At 30.9% G+C, this 22,444-nt stretch overlaps 1 long non-coding RNA gene across 1 annotated transcript; it reads left to right on the plus strand.

The window, feature by feature from the left end:
• The first annotated feature begins 9,415 nt into the window (after window positions 1–9,415).
• Window positions 9,416–15,871, plus strand: LOC132740471 (uncharacterized). The gene is made up of 3 exons (XR_009627163.1): window positions 9,416–9,490; window positions 13,361–13,457; window positions 15,800–15,871. It is a non-coding gene; the product is annotated as an uncharacterized LOC132740471 (long non-coding RNA).
• Window positions 15,872–22,444: the final 6,573 nt, after the last annotated feature.

Here is a 22,444-nt window from a genome sequence, read left to right on the forward strand (position 1 = left end):
TTAAGTATATCTAATATGATATACTCAAATAATAATAATTATATACATGAACATAAACCTTAACGCATACAAGGATTCGCGCGTGTGTGTGGGGGAGCAGAGTGACCGGGAGTAGGGGGAGGGGGGTCATTATAATTTTCATAAAATGAACTTAGGCGAATATCTAATTGTTATAGCAGACATAAGAATACGGGACGGCGGTGGTTCTACTCTGGTGACTGCTCGTATCTGGTGGTAAAAGTTGACTTTGACTGCTATCATTAAAGGCCCATTATGCCTAAAAAAGCAATATTTTTTATTTCTCAAAGGCATTCTATTTTTGGTATCTTGTTACAGTTTAACATAATATTGAATAATTAAAATAATAGATGGACTATCTTTTTATTCTAATACTCTGTTGGCAAGTTTTATAATTATATTTAATGGAAGTCAAAGTTCTACTTTGTTTACATTTTTCTACCTTTAAGACACATAACGGAATATTTATTGCCCCTTTCTTTACTTGTTAAACATCTTATATGCTTTAAATTCATTACTGAAACATTATCAAACATGTGTTTGACATTTCTTAAGAATAAAAAAAATATGTATTTCTGAGGAATAATGTGCCTTAAAATAGTATATAAAATTAATTAAACCTATTCAAACTTTTAATGTTTAAAGTTTACCGTAGCTAACTTCACAATCAAATCTGATGTAGGATTTAATCAAGAAAGCTGAAAAGTAAATAATTGTTCATGTACATGCATTATCACATGTTAGGACCTTTTTGAAAGATTATAAACAACATGGCAAGTGTTTCCTCTTCATATTATGGTGAACTATATACTTTCATAAAACTGAAGAAAAGTCTTTAAAGAAAAGAGTAGATCATGAGTAACACACGCTTTCAAATAAATGAATAAATAAATAATAAAGAGTGCAGATTAATGAGAAATTTAACTGCGAACAGGTACACGATACTATACCGTTAAAGGTTGAATCTTTATTTCTATAACTTTTTTTTCGTTTTACCCCTTTCTTTTCTTTTTTCTTTACGAAAGTGTTCATGCGTGAACCTTATTCGGTTATGTTAAGTACCTTTACGGTACATGTAAGATCAATTTTATGAACATTTTAAAGATTTGTACGGTGACAGGGATATTTTTACTGATAGGGATGTAGAAGATAATATAAATAATTCGGAATCAGACGATATTTTAGTTGATGAATTAGATGTAGATTTTTCAATTGAAGAAATTGAAAGGGCAATTACTTCTCTTAAACAAGAAAAATATTACATACATTCGTATGTAATATAGGTACGATTGCATACTACTTTTTGTAAAGACTTTATGTTTACTGAATTAAAGGTGTAATGTAAAATGAACAAACATGTCATGAGATATTTTATATCTTTAAACATTTTCATGGAATGTAATTAATGTATCACCATATTAAAGTTGCATGCCTTCAGATGAGAAAAATGATTTCAAGGAAATCAAAATATGAAAAGAAAATTCACGGTCAATTGACTGCTTTGAAGCATAATCACAAAATAAAATTACAGGAAATTAAAAACCTTTTTAATACACTTAAGGTAGAATTTCATTGTAAATCATAGTCAAAGATTTGAGATATGATTATTTATTCATATTAACCTCATTATTGGTTATATATTGATAAAAAAAAACCCGAAAGACACAGTTTGTAAATATTTATTACAATAAAATATGAAAAAGGTATACGCGCCGGGGTTAGCTATAATTAAAATTCCCGCGCTAAGTCGCGGTGGTGCTTGGGATAATCACTTGATACTGTAAATGGCAGCCATTTTACGATACTTATCCTCGAAAAGTTTATCCTGCCGAAAAGATATGAAAAAATACTTGCAATTCAAAGTTTGCTGGCTACATAAAGATTATCGATTTACTCTTTGCACACTTTTTCTCTGCCTGAGTATAATAATATTGACGTGTTTTCATTGGCTTAAACCATCACGTTACCAATACACATGTAGGTGTGAACTAATTTCGTGTTCACTAAAATTATTCTGTTAATAGACATATAACAATCTTATTTACAAATGAATTGATAAAACAACAATCCCAGAAGCATTTAAGATAATAACAATCATTGGAAAAAAATAAATACATATAAATTGTAAATTTGTGTATGACAACTCAACCCCGTAAAAAAAACATATAAACTCAACCAAAACAAGCGCCTGCTTCTTCACCTAACTATGTAGTTGCATGACCATGATTAGCAATTTAGCAAACCAAATCTAAGAGATAAACCTATTGTAAAAATAATACTATGACCACAGCAGATTTCGTACAGAAAAGACAAAAGTAGTGGGGATGATCTTCTTACACCTGAACTTTTTATAGATTGTAAACACATTATTTCACCATTATTATGTAAATTATTTAACCACATGTATTCAAAATGTATATATCCAGAAAGTTGGACTAAAGGTATTGTGGTGCCTGTACCTAAAAAAGGTGACCTGACTAATATAAATAATTATAGAGGTATTACCCTTACAAGTATTTTTTCAAAAGTATTTTCAATCATATTAGATAACAGACTAAGAAAGTGGTCGCAAAATGTAAATGTATTAGATGAATGTCAATTTGGTTTTAGTAAAGGAAAAAGCACTGTTGATTGCATTTTTGTTTTGAATAGTATTATAAGTAGAATATTGAATTATGAAAAGAAGAAAATGTATATAGCGTTTGTAGATTTTAAAAAGGCGTTCGATGTGGTATACAGAAATGGTATATGGTTCAAGTTAATTTCTTATGGTGCATCATCAAAAATTGTAAATATGCTTAAAGTCATGTATGAGAATGTAAAAGCATGTGTCAAAGTAAATGGCTGTTTAACTGATTATTTCGACACATACATGGGAGTAAAGCAAGGAGAACCATTATCTCCTCTATTATTTCTGTTTTTTATTAATGATATGCGAATTCAACTTAGCGAAGACACTTTAGATACATTTACTGTTGACGAATTACAGATATTTCTATTGCTATTTGCTGACGATACTGCTTTATTTTCTTACTCTGTGGATGGTTTACAGCATTTGTTAAACAAACTACATCAATACTGTGCAAAGTGGGGTATTATGGTAAATACGAACAAAACTGTAGTAATGCTTTTTAAAAATGGAAATAGGAATGAAAATGTTGATGTATTTTATAATAATGAGAAATTGAATTTTGTTAAATCATTTACATATCTTGGTGTTACTCTATCTTCAAATGGTAAATTTTATCAAACACAGAAAGCCTTATCAAAGCAGGCAAACAAAGCACTATATTCATTAAATGCGCTGTTTGACAAAGTGCAAATGGATATTTCTGAAAAGATAAAATTGTTTGATGCTATGGTATTACCAATTTTAAATTATGGTTCTGAAATTTGGGGCCTTCATAAAGCTCCAGATATTGAGCGTATTCATATCAAGTTTTTAAAGCAAATATTAAATGTCCGACAACAAACTGTAAATGCAACCGTTTATGGTGAACTAGGTAGATTTCCTTTGTATGTGTATAGAAAAATAAGAATTTTGAAATATTGGCAAAGGTTGAAGAATAATCGAGATTCTTTGATTTAAAAAGTGTATGAAATGGTAGATGTTAATGGTATTATTGTGAATAGATGGTCTTTGGAAGTTAAAGAACTATTAGATGATCTTGGCTTCTCGTATATGTGGAACTACGTTGATATCTCAAATGGTCAATTGCAACAATTAATACAAAGAGTAAAAGATCAATATATTCAAATGTGGTATAATAGTATACATAGTATGTCAAAATTAGATACATATTGCTTATTTAAAAACGAATTTTCCTCAGAGAAATATCTTATATGTATTAATAATATAAATTACAGGAATGCATTGCGTAGATTTAGATGTTCTGCACATGACTTGTTGATTGAAGAAGGCAGACATCGGAATATTGATAGAACAATAGAAAATGCACTAAATGTAACATGAATGTGATTGAAAACGAAATACCATTTCTTGATGGTATGTCCATATTATAGATCAATAAGAATGGAAAATCTGCCAAAATATTACAATTCTTGGCCAAGTATACAGAAATTTTAAAAATTTGATGAAATGTGAAAATAAATGTAATTCTTAACAAACTTGCAAAATATATCTATCTGGCAAATTGCAAACGTGGAAATGTACAATTAAACGATGAATTATAGTAACGTTAACGATATATTATACTTTTATACAAATTATATAAAGTACACATTTGTAAATATGTATTCGTCAAGTCGTTACAATATGTACTTACTGTCTTAACTGTATAATTGTCATAAAAATAATTATTTTATTTTCTCAATAATTGTCTACATGAACTAAATTCTTAAAATACAAATAAACATGTCAATCACCCTGTTTATGAAACACGTATGTACTAATAATTTACATATTAAATGTATATCCTGTACTATAGATTGTATATATATTTTGTTAACAGCTTTTCGAATGTCTTTTTAATATGTTTGTGTGATAAATTATGTTATACTTTTCTCATAATTATGTTACTCTTTACCGCCATACATTGTTACAACGTATTGGCGATGAACATGTATATATGTTTGTGCCAAATAAAATGTTTGTTCTGTTCTGTTCTGTATAACTTCCTGTACTGAGACAATGACACTCGGAAATTTCTGTAATTGATGTACATTATCGAGTTTACCCGAACATTATATGATTCTGTAGAACTTGTCTTAAATGAATAGTCAGATGTATATGTTTGTGTAGGAAAGAGAATGACAGAAGGAAATTTATTTTTCTTTTCCAAAATACTCCTAACTTCTGCATACGATCACTTTTTATGCTCACGTTATATATGTTAACGTACATTTAATAATGATAACTATGTTATTATATTATTATGTCTAAAGGCATTAAGGCTTAAAGTTATTTTATTTTGATTTACTTAAACACCATGTTTGGAAAAAAGAGCGTTGTTTTCTAAAGTAGAAGTTTTGAGCCTGTGGCAATTTTTTTCGCATGATTCACATAACTGTCTTCAGCATAATACATACAGTACTAATACTGTACATAAGTACCTGAGTTCCTTTATCATATGTCGAAGACTATTTTCGTTGTATATTTTATTTTCTGTTAAATATTACATACAAAACCCCATGCCGAAGTATTCACGTACGTGAACTTATTCGGTTATGTAAAACGGTAAACATTTAATTCCGGTTTAAATAATATCTGTGTGACTTGCTGGTTTATCAATAAAACGACAAAATTTCGGAAGATGACATCATGAAAACCATGTACACCATATTTTTTACCGCGTTTACACCGATAGTTGTTCGTCTTTTTGATGGATAATTCTATTCTTAGAGGATTAAATGGTTTCTTCCATTCTTTTACATGTAACAAAATGAAAGCATGACATTTGTAGAAAGAAAGTCATATTTTAGATCGAAAATTGCCCGATAACAACATGGTGATATATTAATATATATTAATGATATATTCTTTTCATGTACAATGTGCTAAACAATCTCAGTTTTATAATGTATTTTACAAATCAGACAAATGTCAGACATGAATATTATTGTGTTAGATGAGACTCCTGCTTAGGATTATATCACCCCTCTGCCTTTTATGAATGAACCGGTATAATTTATTCCAGCACTTTTAAGTGTTGACATTTGAGTGGGACTAAAAAAAAAGGATTGGAGCACCACACTAAATACCGTATTCCGGTACATACCGGGCAAGGCGCTTGAATCATAAAATACTAAAATCTTGCCTTTTTACCCAACGGAATGAACTGAAATAGGCCTTATTCATCTTTTCACACCGATTCATATATGATAATGAATGAAAAATGTAAAAATCGGCGAAAAAAAACGATATTTGTCTATTTAGCGATCATGATTTCTGCAAGCGTCTAGAGGTATTGCTCCAATCCTGTATTGAGTTAAATCCTTGACATTTGAGTACCGCTAAAACCGGTGCTAGAGGCAGTGAGGGATGTTGGATTTTTAAAGTTATCCCTCATGTACATATTCAATCAAACAGAGTGTGAAATTTTCATGCAATTATGTGATTTTAATGCTTCCGAGACTTTTTTTCAGATATGTATGTATCACCACAGCAGATGTCACAGCTTTCCACAGCTTCATAGTACTACATGTGCCGTGTGGCAGCCGTAATTAGTTGCCTCGTACTTCAGTGTTGTTATATTTTTGTCTAGTCCTTAATCATTGATTTCCAGCGCTTTTAAGTGGCAGAAGTAACTGTTTCCGGGTAGTTTATCACTGCGAAAAAGACATGGATATACGGAAGTGTACGGAATTCCGTTTATCATTGATATACGTGTAAGAATACGGGAAACTTAAAATACGGAGATGTACGGGACCGTATATTATATCAGTCCGTATATGACTAGTATACGAACTCCGTACATTCGTAATATACGGGAATTTTGATGTACGAAGTCCGTATTTTACTAATATACGGAATTTTTATGACAAGTCCGTATATTACTAAAAATACGAAATTCCGTATTCGTGCAAATACGGATTCTGTATAAAGAAATAGCGAATGATAGCGTCAGTGCACAGAACGTGTAAGACATCCACATGTAGCATGCAGAAGCGGTATTCTAGCTCAATACCGTTGGGTAATAGCGAATACTTGACAATTGCAATTGACGATTAGATAGTACGTTTTTGTATTTTGCATCTATGGTGAATCATGTTATTTTGTAATTTCTTTTTCATTATCATTATAATATTTTATGATGATGAGCCAAACATGAGAAAATGATAAATTTAAAATTGTAATGTTCAAAACATGAATTAATTATATTGAAATCGTGAATCTGTGAAGCTGAAATCGTGAAAGTTAAAAAAATTGTGAAATCACCAAGATAAATTCGGGATTGTCCACACAGCATTTAAATTTTACTTTAATATATCTCCTACAAAAAATAGGCTATACATAATATAATACTTGTACTTTCATATGTAAATAAAATCAACAATGATATCTCATTCATTCATTCATTCATTCATTCATTCATTCATTCATTCATTCATTCATTCATTCATTCATTCATTCATTCATTCATTCATTCATTCATTCATTCATTCATTCATTCATTCTTTCATTCATTCATTCATTCATTCATTCATTCATTCATTCATCCATCCATCATTCATTCACTGAATCAATCAATCAACCAATCATTCATTCATCTATTTATTCAATTTTTCATTCATTCATTCATTCATTCATTCATTCATTCATTCATTCATTCATTCATTCATTCATTCATCCATCCATCCATCCATCCATCCATCATTCATTCATTCATTCATTCATTCATTCATTCATTCATTCATTCACTCACTCACTGAATCAATCAACCAATCATTCATTCATTTATTCATACATTCATTCATCACTCATTTATTCTTATATTTATTTATTTATTTATTTATTTATTTATTTATTTATTTATTTATTTATTTATTTATTTACTTAATCTCTTATTTCAGGAAACATAAAAATTTGCGTTTTTGTACACATGTTTTGCATAAAAATCTTATGAAGTTCCGAATTTCCAAATTTTGATTCTTTCCGCGCGGTCTCATTTATGACATAATATTGTGTAATAGCCACGTGCTGTATTGCGATAATCGAAGCCAATACTGATAAAGCCGGATATTGATCCGGATATTGATCATAAACGCAGCAGGGTATAACGAGTGTCGCTTTTCTCTGATTACGTAAGTCAGCGCAATTGGTGTTGAATGTCTTAACGGTAATTTTTACTGTTTATTTCTAATGTAATTCATGTACGAAATAAAGGAATTAAATTGTGATCTCATAATAGAGTCTCTATGTGATTTTGTTGATCCAGATATTATAAAGACTCGAACCTGACATGTTAAAATAAAACAGACATAGCTGCTGTATTCTTTCAAATGTTTTTGCAGCGTCGTGTTGTTGTTATCCTTTTATCTGGCGGAATTCGTCATTTAAACAAGACACAATTAAGATTTATCTTAAAGTAAATTTTGAAGTACCCTGCTGCCAGGTACAATTATATTTAAGTTAACAAGCTAGAATCAGATGGATGTCACTGGGGAGTATGTACATGCATTGTTGATTGATGATGTCAAATTATTCGAAATAACATTTCTTGAAAAATATCATCATCATCTCCCGAGTTTTCTCGTCTCCCATCAGCCGTGTTTCTGCATAAACGGTGACTTGAACAGGACAGGGGAACATGGCCGTGCTATGTAAATTAACATTTGTACCCTGATTAAAATAAAATTATGTATCTTTGAAACAGTTTTTGTATGAGTAAATTTCTGTTAAAAAAAAATATCGTAGTTTGTTTTAAAAAATCATGTTAAGAACATACTAAATTATATATTGATAGTAAAATCACTTTTTAAATTGGACTTTCGAATTTTTACCTATACTCAAAATATTCTTAAACTGATAAAGTTTAATTTCAATTATGAAATCCGCAGATAATGTGAATGGATCTTTATATTTCAATTTTTTAATTTATTTTAATGACATGTGTAAGCTTATTTTACAAATCTAATTTTACAACATATCAAATATACCCGGCCCAATGGGCCTATAAATCACCTCCAATAAACATAAAATATTTACATAAAGTCATAAGTGATTATATGAGCCCTGCTATGACAAAACCAACATAATGGGTTTGCGACTAGCATGGATTCAGAACAGCCTGCGCCTCCGCGCAGTCTGATCAGGATCTATGCTGTTCGCTGTCAGTTTCTCTACTTGTAATAGGGTTGGTAAGATCACAGCATGGATCCTGATCAGACTGCGCGGATGCGCAGGCTGGTCTGGATCCATGCTGGTCTCAAACCCATTATGTTGGTTTTGTCATGACGCGGCTCATTATAAACAAACTCATTTGTAAAAATCATAGATATAACGTAATTTAGAAGTATTGTATATAATCATTGTGTAATAAATAGTTCATAAGATATGTGATTTATCCTATAACTGTATCTATAAATGCTTTGTCGTATTTCACAGTGTGAGAGAAATGTGAAGTCTGACCGAAACTTGAACCGGGGACTCTGATTGAGCTATTCGGCCGCTTACAATTCTTTTCCTGAACAGTGGCATAATCCCCTGCTTTATTAAAATTCACAGATTTACAGCAATATGCGAACTAAAACTCTTAAGCTATATGCAGCCATGGTGCTATCTGACCATTTTCTCCTCTTAATAGTGAACAGTTCTGAACCGTGACACATATGTCAATATTGTTCATGTACTAAAGTCAATAATAATTACAATTTTCAATGAGTATTTCATGTAATTGTATCACGTGAATCCTATCAACCAATCAGAAATAGCGCGGGCGAAATGAAAAAAGAAAAAAAAAACGCGATTGGAAATGGATGGTTAATAAAATTCAGAATATTGCAAAACAAGGTCGGTTAAAAGTTATTTTTTATCGTTGTTATATCACTATGCGATCAATAAAATAGTTGCATTTTGTGAACAACAGCTTATTTCAGGGTTAAACTGATTTGTTTTTAGAAAACTTTAACACTTTTTAATCTGTTTCGCTATTCAATATGGCCGCCGGATTAGATAATTAAAGCAGGATTATATCCCCAAATTTAGACTCTGAGGATACGAGTTTGATTTTGATTTCTAAACTGTATCTTGTTTAATAAATAATTTGTTTGAAAAATGCAAAAACCAAATAAAGAAAAGGTTATTTCTAAAATACGTTAATCATAACTTCCCTTAGGGTAAAAAAGACACCACGTTAAAAATTACGACATTTAAACATCGAAGATGTCAAGGTATTACAGCCCCTGGACATGGTAGTACAAAAGGATTAATCAGTGTGTGTGACACGACCTATGTATGCTTGATTGGTCAACTGATTGGACTTTATAATAATCTTGAGCGATCTCAATTATCACTTAAAATCAGGGGTGCGAGTCAATGCGCAATCAAGCAAGCTGAAAAGACACACTCAGATTCTATTTGTTTTAATAGTACTTTATGAACTAGATAGCCGAAAAATAGGTTATTTTTTATCTATTCAATTAGGGTATTTTGAAAGACCCTGATTCAAAATAATAACAACAATTATGAGATTTAACAGATAAGCATATTTTAAAAGAAAATTGTTTAGTACTTCTAAAAAATATGTTTATAAATTTTTAGATAAAGTTGTCTTTCTCAGTCTTGAGTTTTCAACGAGCAGAATACTTGTTTTATATTCACAGTTTTTATTTTTATACAAATCCCCATTATTTGATGCAAATATAAGTCACTTTAAAGACTCCGCTCTTTTCATTTTTATTCACTTTTTTTTTAAGTTTCTGTACACATGTTTCTATATATTTCTTATTTATATTAACTATATATAAATTAATACAAATCTGAAACAAAAATAGCAAACAAATATTTCTTTTTTCATTTATATCATCATACATTTAGATGAATAAAAAAAAGAAAATATTTGTCAGAATTTTTTATTTACATTAATACAAAGAATGACAGATAAATACCCTTGATGTCAAAAGATATGCTTATATTTACATTGATACGAAGCTTAGTGTCGGTGTAAGAATTTTAAAACTCGTGCATATAAAATATAGCAACGAACCAGAAGTTTTAAAACGGTTTTGTTTGTATTGTTTTAGCATAATTAGTAATTAGCAAGATCGAGTTTACTCGCAATTCAGGACAGACAACTCTTTTTTCATTCGATATTCTTGGTTATTTATCTACGTTGTTCAGGATAGCACAGATTTTAAATTGTATATACATGAACTGAGTTTTCAACATTTATATTGGATTTTTTATTGGACAAATAATTAAAATTTAAATATTTGTTTCTTATTATAATCAAAACATTTTATTTAGTTTTTAAGATAAACATTACGCATAAGGTGATATCGCATGGGTCAGTCACAAACACGCGCCTGTTTGAGGAAACAGTTATTAAATATTTCGTTATACATAAATTAACTGTATAGAGCCTTTGTACATCACAATTTTTTTCGTCATTCCACATTTTGACTTATATTTCACATAAAGCGATATGGTAACACACGCACGCACGAACACACAAACATACATAACATTTTAGAGTCTGGCATTTTCCCCGAAATCTGGACAAGAGGTTGTATAATACCATTACATAAAAAGGGAAATAAAGAAAATGTACAAAATTACAGAGGAATAACTTTATTAAGCCATCTTGGTAAATTGTTTACTAGTATTTTAAATCAAAGAATAACTAAATGGTGTGATGAAAATAATATTATCTCTGATGCGCAGTTTGGTTTTAAAAAAGGTAGTTCGACTACAGAAGCTGTTTTTATATTGCATTCTATAATTGAAAAATATTTGAACCAGAAAAAAAGATTGTATTGTGCTTTTATTGATTTAAAACGCTGTTTTGATTCTATATACAGGAATGCACTTTGGTTTAAGATGTATTATGCTGGTTTAAATGGTAAATTATTAAGAATAATAAGAAGTATGTACAGCTCTGTTAAATCTTGTGTTAAGTCCTGTGGTAACTATTCTGATTTTTTCGATATTTCGATTGGATTACGTCAAGGAGAGATAATCTCCCCAGTTATGTTTTCCTTGTTTATTGAAGATCTAGAACTCTATTTGCAAAATAACTTAAATTCTGGTATAGATCTTCAAGACATTTGCCTAATTTTACTTTTATTTGCTGATGATATGGTATTAATTGATGAAAATCCTCTAGATCTCCAAAATTCATTAAATAAGCTTCATGAATACTGTAATAAATGGGGATTAGAAGTTAATGTTAACAAAACCAAAATCGTTGTTTTTCGTAAGAGGGGTGGTTTAAGAGCAGGAGAAAACTGGTTATATGGTCAAGATAATATAGAAATCGTAAATGATTTTAATTATCTAGGTGTCACATTGAATTATACAGGAAATTTTAACTTAAATACTCAAACTTTGTATGGTAAAAGTTTAAAAGCCCTAAATAATTAAGTGGCAAATTTGAAAAAATATGAAACAAAACCAAAAATAGCCCTACAGTTGTTCGACTCTTTTATTGGTTCTATTTTAATGTATGCAAGTGAAGTATGGGGTTTTCACAAATCAAAAAAGTTAGAAAATATTCATTTGAAATTTTGTAAAACTATTCTTGGTGTTAGAAAATCTACTAGTAACGTAGCTGTGTATGGTGAACTTGGAAGATATCCGTTGTATATAAACAGATATGTCCGAATTGTAAAATTTGGTTTAAGATAATAAGTTCAAGTAATATTATTATAACTACAATTGTTAACTCATGTATGTCTGATATAAATATAGGGTATACAAACTGGTTTGCAAATGTACGAAGTCTTTTAGAAAAATACGGTTTTTTTTGATGTATGGTTAAACCCTTTAAGCGTTAATCAAAATTGTTTTATTGTCGTTTTTAAACAGAAGATTAATAGATGAATATTTACAAGAATGGAGAGCTAGTATTAATTGTAATGATGTATTATTTTTATATAAATCAGTAAAGGACAGTTTTGAAATGTCACCTTATTTAGAAAATATTGTATCAAGAAAACTAAGAATAGCTTTGACAAAACTGCGTATTTCAGCTCATAATCTTAGAATACAGACAGGTAGATATTCACGTGAAAGAGTAGAGCGTAATTTAAGATATTGTTTAATTTGCAATACAAATGAAATTGAGGACGAGTTCCATTTTTGTGTTTAAGTGTCCTGCATATGAAAATTTAAGAAATATATATATTAAGAATTATTATAGAAATAGACCAAGTATGTATAAGTTTACTCAATTATTAAAAAGTGATAAAAATAAAGAAACAATTATGCTTTGTACATATATTAATGAAGCTTTCAAATTAAGATATCAGATTATTAATGCTTAATATGTATTTCAACCTACTTTTATGTATACCTAAACAGATCCAACTAATGAAAGTTTTATTGTGTATACTACTGTGTGATGTAATATCCATTATGCTTTAATATTTGTGTCATCTCTATTTTGTTTTGTCCATCCAATATAATTATTACGTTTACTTTCATGTCATTGTATTTTTCATGTCATTATATATGTATGCTTGTATATATGTTAATCACGAGAAACTTGTAGTTTAAGTGAAATAAACGTTCTTCTTCTTCTTCTTCTTCTTCATAACTACACATGCACATAAAAGTGAACACGTTCCTACAGTATTAACACTCGCACATGTGATCACTTATGAAATATTTTCAATGTGATCTTTATCAGTTTATGATGAAGTTATATTATGATTTTTTCAGGACAGTGTACAGCGTGTTTAAATCTTCCAGAAATGCAGCTGTGCCCTCTTAACAGCAATTATAGATGAAGCAAAGTATGGTAGCAAGTAATATAGATGTAAGTTAACGTATATAAATTGTTGTATTTTGTGAATAAAATAAGACAATTACACGGACGTACTGTCTGTAAAGAAGAGTTACACATACTGATATATTCCCATCCGTACTGACATCATGTATTTTAATCTTACCAAGGAAAAGTCAAATTTCCTTAATTACACGCATTTATTTTGACATGAATAAATGTGGTTAGTTATAGATACATTTGTTCTCTTTTATATCTTGTTGGTGGAATGATGTCATAAAATGATGTCAATTAAGGCATATAAGCATTTTGCTTCGCATTTGAAAATGCTAAAACATCCTTGCTTTTAATATGCAAAATCAAATATATAAAAATATATACAACTCCAACACACACAATTGTTTGATATTGATGCGCTGTGCATGCGACTTTATTATATTAAATTAGTTTTCTTTCTAAACATATTACTGTATCAAAAAAATATGTGTTTTCTTCTTTAGTTTAATCACTTTTATATATGTTAATGATAGTAATTTTTTTATTTACTACGTGCGTAAGCGATAAGTACGCCGCTTTGATAATGTGAGAGTGACTTAACATTTTCTTTTGTGCATGTACACTAAAGTTAACAACCTTTGTCTGACTAGGTAAAACAGGGTTTTCAGAAGCGAATATAATGTAAGATAAGAAACAGAATTGAAATGTCTTGATGGCAAAGCTAGTAAAGTCATTCGAATGTCATACACATTAAATTTTATCACGAGTTCGAGCCTCAAAAGTTGTCTCACCTTTTTATGCGTTTTTCTTACCATATATTTTTTAAATTTTACATTAGAAAAATGGAATTGGAATAGAAAGGTAGTTTTGTTATGATATTTAATAATTTAGATATACATGCACGGATGATAGTGATTTTATCCTGTATAGTGTGTAGTATGTAGAAGTCATAGTACTTTTGCAGTGCAGGAGTATTTCGCGCAAACGTAACTATAGTTAAACAGTCTGTGTACAGTATCATGCATTCCGTATAAATTTGCACCAACTTGCTAAAATAGGCTAAATACAGCTCCATTTAAAACAAAATGATAAGTTAATAGAAAATAGCACAGCATTTATAATCTTTGCAATAAAAAATACAAAAACTGTCTTACTTGATTGATAATTATAAAGCAATACTTTTGGGAAAAAGGTGCAATTCGAGCCTAGCTGTATTGCAGATATTTACCACAACTTTACCTACTGCATTACGCTGAGAGTTGGTAAATTTGTTGATAATTTAATTTATATAGCTAGCCTGTTTGAAGATAATAAACACAATATGATAGCTGTTTTAAACCTGGATGGTGGACTTGACCACCTCGTAATTAATTATTATACTAAACGCACAGTACTTGTGCGCACGTGAAACATATCATGATATGGCGTTGATACGTAAATGTTTCACGTGCGCACGTAATACTGTCGCATTCGCATGTATTAACTAAAATATTTCCTATGTTATTTTATGCAGTTGTCACATATGATACGTATATTTCTGAATTTGATTTCATACAATCAGATTAGTGCTATAGGCAAGGGAGGATATTTTGATTTATAATTTTTGTGGGAATTATCACTTTATTTTTAGTGATGGCACACTGTAAGAGATTCTTTTGTCAACTAACCTAGTTAAAACAGTCTTAACAATAAAAAAATATTAATATACACTATGTATATTTGAAGGTATTCATTCGTTGCTGTGAAGTTGTGATGAGATAGTTTTTGAAACAATTGAAACTGAAACAAACAATAATCCAAATTTGTTAAGATTTACTTTTTTATATAAATGGGAAGTATAGCTGGGTATCCCGCCTTTTACTTAACTGGATATCATTGTGCAAACACGGATCTACATTTGAGTAGCAAAATATCTGTACATTTTAAACCATTTTTTTTTTCAAACGAATTGACTCCTACTAACGATACTAATATACATCGTAAAACGATCAAAAAAATTATGTCAGCACTTTTTCCCAATGCAATGTTATTTTGTTTACATATATTTTTAATAAATAAAATACTCTTTTACATAGAACAAAGATACCATTATAATTTATATTACAAGTGTGAAATAATATATTCGTAAGAGTTTCATAACAAAAAACATATAACTTATCATCCGTCAAAGATTAATCATTTCATTTAAATCCTGTGTTAATGGTTGCTTATAAATGACATCTTTATTCGAATGATATAAGATAATTTTGAAATTTGCGTAAGAAAAAAAATTGTATATATGTATACGCTTAAAAAAATGCTTGTGTATAGACTTTTTGAAAGTTGTGAAAACTATTTTATGACACTATTTAAACAGGATTATAAACTCTCTTTTTCAGATACACACGAGTATACACACATGCCGAAGAAGATTGTAATATCTGGAGAAAACATTTCCTACGTCACGAAAATACACACTGTCACACTGGCCTATAAGATGATTGATATATTAAAAGTGCTTTTAAGAACAGTGTTTGAATGACGAATTTCTGAAAATACGGATTTTTAATTTTAATGCTTACTATTAAAACTTTCTGTAATTATCAATTTGTGCCATGGACTCATTTTCCTAAAATAACATGTGAATGTTAACACAAGCAAATAATATGAATGTTCTTTTAAAATGTTTTATGGATGTAATATTAAGTGGCTCATATGAATCATTGTTAAGATAAATCGAAAGAACTTCAATTTAGCATAGTTTGTTCTAGATTTAAAACAACATGCAATTCATAAAGTTACGGCTTGAAAATATCGAGAAATGTACATGTATAATTCGATCTCTAAAGAAAATATCGCGGTGCGGATGTTCTACACCGTGATACGTATTTCATGACTCTGTATTGCAACATACCGGTATATCGCCGTTCCGTTGCAACGCTACATTAATGTGTCCCTCTGGAATAAGTATGACTATTGTAGCGAAGACATGTTTATTTGGTTATATATATGTATACATATTGAATATATGTTTATGAAATAATAAATATTAAAAGTGACTCGATTGGTTTTTACTTTATTATTTGAAAATACTCCAATTGTGAAGATATAGTTCATAAGCATATGACTTTACAGTTCCAATTCACAATGTGTAATCAAACATGTTTTATTGTACAAGCCTGCATTTCGGTCATGTTTACGTGTTACTTATATGTAAAATGCATGCTTTTGATAGTATCTGTACCTTCTTTTATCTCGATAATACAGTTCTGTATACCTGTGTACAACTAAAAAATGCAATTCCGTATATCCCCTGTATATAATTGAAAATACGATTCCGTATATCACCTGTATATGTAGAAAATACGATTCGTATATCTTCTGTATTATGTAGAAAATACGATTCCGTATATCATCTGTATATGTGGAAAATACGATTCCGTATATTATCTGTATATGTGGGAAAATACGAGTCTGTATATCATCTGTATATGTAGAATATACGGTTCCGTATATCCTCTGTATACGTAGAAAATACGAGTCCGTATATCCTCTGTATATGTAGAAAATACGGTCTCGTATATCCTTGGTATATTTATAGTATACTAGGGATAACAACCTTGATAAAGTCCGTATACGGGATTTTATTCTCCGTATACTTCAAACATACGAACAAATATACGTACATGTATATGGTGCAAATACGGAATTCCGTATATGCCTGATGCATATACGGACTTCCCGTATACTCGGTGTTCCCTATACGGACTCGTATACTTGGTCCGTATATTCGACAAATACATCCCGTACACGCCCGTATATGTCAAAAATACGGGACCGTATATTCCCATATATCAGTATATTTTTCGCAGTGTATCGGGAAACCCGGCGGAGTCCCCAAGAAGCTAGTATATTCCGGGCCTTACCTGCATTTGCCAACTTTGCTTCGTGTACATGCCACTACATGCATACATGTTTTACTTACTAGTTTTGACAATATACTTTAATGTTTCTCCAGTTGATTGTGAACCATATAATTAATAAAAGGTAAGTTGATTAGATGGGATAATCCTTCTTTTGCTGTTTACAATTATTAATTTTAAGGGTAGCGCATACACAGCTCTAATTACCGTCTTCATTTGCTTGTTAAAATTCGTATATGAACTTAAGTGTTTACCTTGTGTTCACTTTTAAAATTATAATTTCTGAACAGTATTTTATAAGATTTTTAACTTAATGTTAAAAAGGAATATAAAATTGTAGACTGCTAGGTTTTATAGTACGACGGCAAAACATTTCTACAATTTATAAAATGCAGCTTTAAAATGAATATCTTTAAAGATCCTGAATGTCATTAAGGATTGTAACAATATTTAAATGAAATCTTATTTATGTATCAAATTATTCTCCTAAATGAATTTCCAAAAATGTCGGATAATATGTTTAATAATGTAATACAAAATGCTAATACGCATTAAAGATAATCATTAAAATATATTTATTCATTTCTTATTGAATCATTTTGCTCAGACTTTATCGAACATAAAATTTCTAATTACCCCCCTTTATTTTCATTAAATGTAAATTCGGAATTCATGGTGTTAAGAACTTACAATGTTGATAAATCTTTACTTGAGCGTCATATTTATGATTTAAAAATGAGTTTCAGGATCTTTAAACAAAGACGCGATTGCAGAAATGAATAACTGGATAGGAACAAACCACTCGAATGCCTGTATTACTATAACTAAATAAACTTTGAAACAAAAAACATTGGATGATTTTGTGTGTTCATTTACTCAAAAAAATTTTATGATATATTTTGATATAGCTGTTTGTCATTGTTTGTTACTGTTCGTGTTTATTACCATGCTGAATATACAATACAGATGTAATCGGTTATCAGATAGGATCACGTGTGGACATTATGCTGTTAGTCACTTGGCTTCTTGATCATCTTGCTGTCTCCAAGGATTTTTAATTATTCATAACATCTAGAGCATGATAGAATATTTAAGATGTTCAAAACATATTCCATAATTACATAGGTGGTTTAACCACCTTACCAACGAAAGTCACAATTAATTTACCAGAGCACATTTCAGCCACCCACATTTTCTTGGACAGGCTGTCAAGCAGCTTTGCAGTACTACATGTAGTTGCATTCACTCTAAATTGCAACGTGCTGATAACTTCAGTACATGCTAGGGCAAAGGTACTATTCGAAATATGGTACGATCAATCACAGTGAAAATGACTTTCACCATCCGAGATTCGAACCCCGGGTATCCAGATTTACTTCGAGCCGAACGGTACGGATACTCTCAATTTCAAGCATGCGCATGTTTTTTATATTGACTTGGACTGCCTTCACCCTCTATGTCTTCATTATCTTTGCAGACGTTGGAATATGTAAGTATAATAATTATTGAATCAATCGTTGCTTACATTTTCAATATGTGAATCAACGAAATTATATGACCAGAGAACCACCGCAAAAAATATTTATCGTATCTTTCCTACATTAAATATACAATTGAAAATTCAAAAATCTGGAGACAAAGTGATCCCTCGGAAGCATTAATCACAACAAAATGTCACGAGAACTTCAGACTCGGTTTGATTGAGTCTGTACATGAGGGATAATGAATATGTGCAACATCCCTCATCCCCCCCCCTGGCACCGGCTTGAGCGGTACTCTATTCTTAGTCACAGGGGGTCTACACGGGGCGCGAAGCTAGATTTAAAGAAATAAAACGGTGCGGTCACAGGACGAAAACACGCTTATTAGCAAGGGCGCAGGCGAAGTTTAATAGATAAAACTTTGCCTCTGCTAATAAGAGTGTTTTCGTCAAACGACCCCGCCAAGCGAAAAGTCGATAAATAACAAGTTAAAATGGTGGGGCGCGTAGCGAAAACACTAGCGGGCGCTAATATGTGTGTTTTCGCTGTGCGCCCCGCCGTTTTATTCTTAAATCTTGTCTCGCTCATTAAACTTCGCCCCGCGCTCTTGCTAAATTAGCGTGTTTTCGTCCCGCGACCCCCGCCGTTTTAACTTGTTAATTCTAGCTTGGTGGGGTCGCGGCGAAAACACGAATGGCACAAATCAACCATCATAGTTTTACCTACGATACGAAAATGTCACAATCAAATAATCAATAAAGTATTATGCAGAAACTGTGAATATTATGAAAGAAACCCTAACATAAGTATCTAGTCAGTGAATCTAATGTTTGCTTATCAAACTGTTAGGGTCTTTTTCGGGATTAAAAGAATACGCACGATTTCATCGTTCTCTGTTTCTGAGGCGCTTGAACAAGTGTGCAGTCTCGTGCAACTTGGCCGAAATTTATTTTATGAAATCCCAATAAAAGTACATGTGTTTGTCATATATTTAATATTTGTTTCAGATATAAATGTTGTTATCCAGTTGAGAACTTATTCTTAAACTGATTAGATTTGATAGAATTAATGTACTGTGCCGCTATGATAATGTGAGATTGACGTTGCAATTTTTGTGTACAATCTTTGTCTGAATAGGTAAAACAGGGTATTTCGAAATTGAATATGATTCAAAATCAGAAAATAGAATTTGAAAAGTCTCAAAGTTGTTTAAAGTCACTAGGATGCCATACAAATTAAATTGTATCATGAGTTCGAGCCACACAAGTTGTCAAACCTTTTTTTCCTTTTTCTTTCCCTATTTTTATTTTTACATGAGATGCAAATTAATTGGAATATAAAGGCAGATTTGTTATAATTTCGAATAATTTATATATACCGGAAATAATAATTTTTATTCTGTGCAGTGTGTATTATTATATACAAGTACAATGTAGTACTTTTGCAGTGCACAAGTTTTTCGTGCCAACTTAACTATAGTTGAAACAATTTATGTACATGTATGCATTCCGTATCAGGTTGCACCAACTTGCTAGATATAGCAACATTTTTTAAAACAAAAGTGAAATGAGAAGTTAATAGAAAAAATAACACAGCGCTAATAATCTTTACAAGAAAAAAAGAAATTCTTAATCGATTGATAATTATACAAAACAATTTGGGACCGAACCTGGCTGTCTTGCATATGATATGTAACTAAAAATTTACCACACAACTTTACCTACTGTGTTACGCCGCCAGTTGGTAAATTTGTCGATATTTTAATTTATATGGCAAGCCTGCTTGACTTAAGATAATAAACACAACATGATAACTGTTTTACACCGTTAAAGTGGACTTGACCACCGTGCCACTAAATAATTATCCGAAACGCACAGTAGATTCAAATATATCAATACAGGTGATTAGCTACGGTATACGCACATTTATACAGATAAGTAATTTATTTCGACATGCATTTTCATCACGAACACTATTAAATAAACGATATAAAATCAAACATGTGTTATGCTTTCATCTAGAAGATGCGTATGATTTTTTCGATTTTCCTCACATTCAAACAACAGTTCAACAGTACCGGTATTAGGTTTCATATGCTGTTACACTTACAGAGAGTGAAATCCGGGAGTTTTTCAACAACCCCCACCCCCTCATTGTTGGGAACATGATTTTGTTTTCAAAATAAGATCATAGGGCATGATGCTATCGACTTTGTACTACGTACAGCGACAGATGCTTGTGTGTTTTCCCAAGAAAAACGTTGATAAAGTGGTAACAACGTACAGACTGTGACCTATGCATATTACTATGGAATACCGTTAGGGCCATCGTAGTTATACTTTATAATCCAGAGGGCAACAATAAGACAGTGCGATAGAACAACGAGGACAATACAACAGTGCGATGCCGACAATGCGATGCCGAAAGTGCGATAATGCAATGGCGACAATACGATAGTGCGATGGTACTAGAAATTTACATCTATACATAATTTTATCTATATAATTATCTAAAATAAGAGGTCAGCAATTTTCAGTAGTTTAACTAGTCAGCAGTTTTTCGCATGACGAACATGAATCAATCTTGAAGAGCACATCTATCTTGCTCTTGCTACATATCCATTTAATCGAATATCCAACTACCAATACCTACCAATTTTACGCTCCTTGCACTATACACCGTTAATTTTCATCAATATATAAGATGGGGCATTTTTTGAATACTTAGTAAACCGAGCGCCCGAACTATTTCTAAAAGACAGTAAATAAATATGATGAGGATCAAACATTGCTATACTAGACTTTGTGTCCACATATTATATATATATATATATGCAATGTAGTTCTCAAAAACAGCTTAAAACTTGCGATGTAAAAGAAAGAAATATTTTGTTACAAGTATCAAACAAATTACAACGCATTTCAAAGTTTAAAAGTAGCGTTGGCTTATAGAATTGTCAATACATGTACGCAAAATGAATATTGATTTTAATCAATTAAAATGCTATTTTTAGCGATGTCAGGATATACAGTAAAATACATACAGATATACAGTACGATTGCGATAGCAACCGATCAGAAAATACCACAGAGCTTGCAGCCCTTTGATTATAACTTGGGGACAATACTCCGCCTTTCAAGGAATGGCACTTCTGTGTCACATTGAAGGTTCCATGATACCCGCGGTTTGAATACATCTGCGGATGTTTCTAAAATCAAATTTTCACCCTTTCATGTTAAAATGCTGAATTCTGCTTTAGACGGTGCCAGGGGGCGTAGACGGTAGTTTGCACTTGACATTACCGTCCATAAACAGGGTCAATCAATCCAAGTCTGCAAACATTTTCAAGTTTGAAGTGTTTGGCCTTGAGGGATGACCATTTCTGTGCTTTCATAACGCGCCGATTAATACGTGCAAATTCATTTTTCTTTTTTACATTTGAAGACAATTATTGATTGATCGAAAAAAAAATCTGGAAACATAGTGATCCACCGGAAGCATTAATCACAACAAAATTACATGAAATTTGCAGACTCAGTTTGATTGAGTCAATACATGAGGGAAAATGAACAAGTGCAACATCCCTTCACGCCTAGATATTTATAGCACAGAAAACAATAAAATAAGATAATTAAAATCG

Source organism: Ruditapes philippinarum, unplaced genomic scaffold (genome assembly GCF_026571515.1).
Source record: "Ruditapes philippinarum isolate M1 unplaced genomic scaffold, ASM2657151v2 ctg550_1_1_1_1, whole genome shotgun sequence".
Taxonomy (NCBI): Eukaryota; Metazoa; Mollusca; class Bivalvia; order Venerida; family Veneridae; genus Ruditapes; species Ruditapes philippinarum.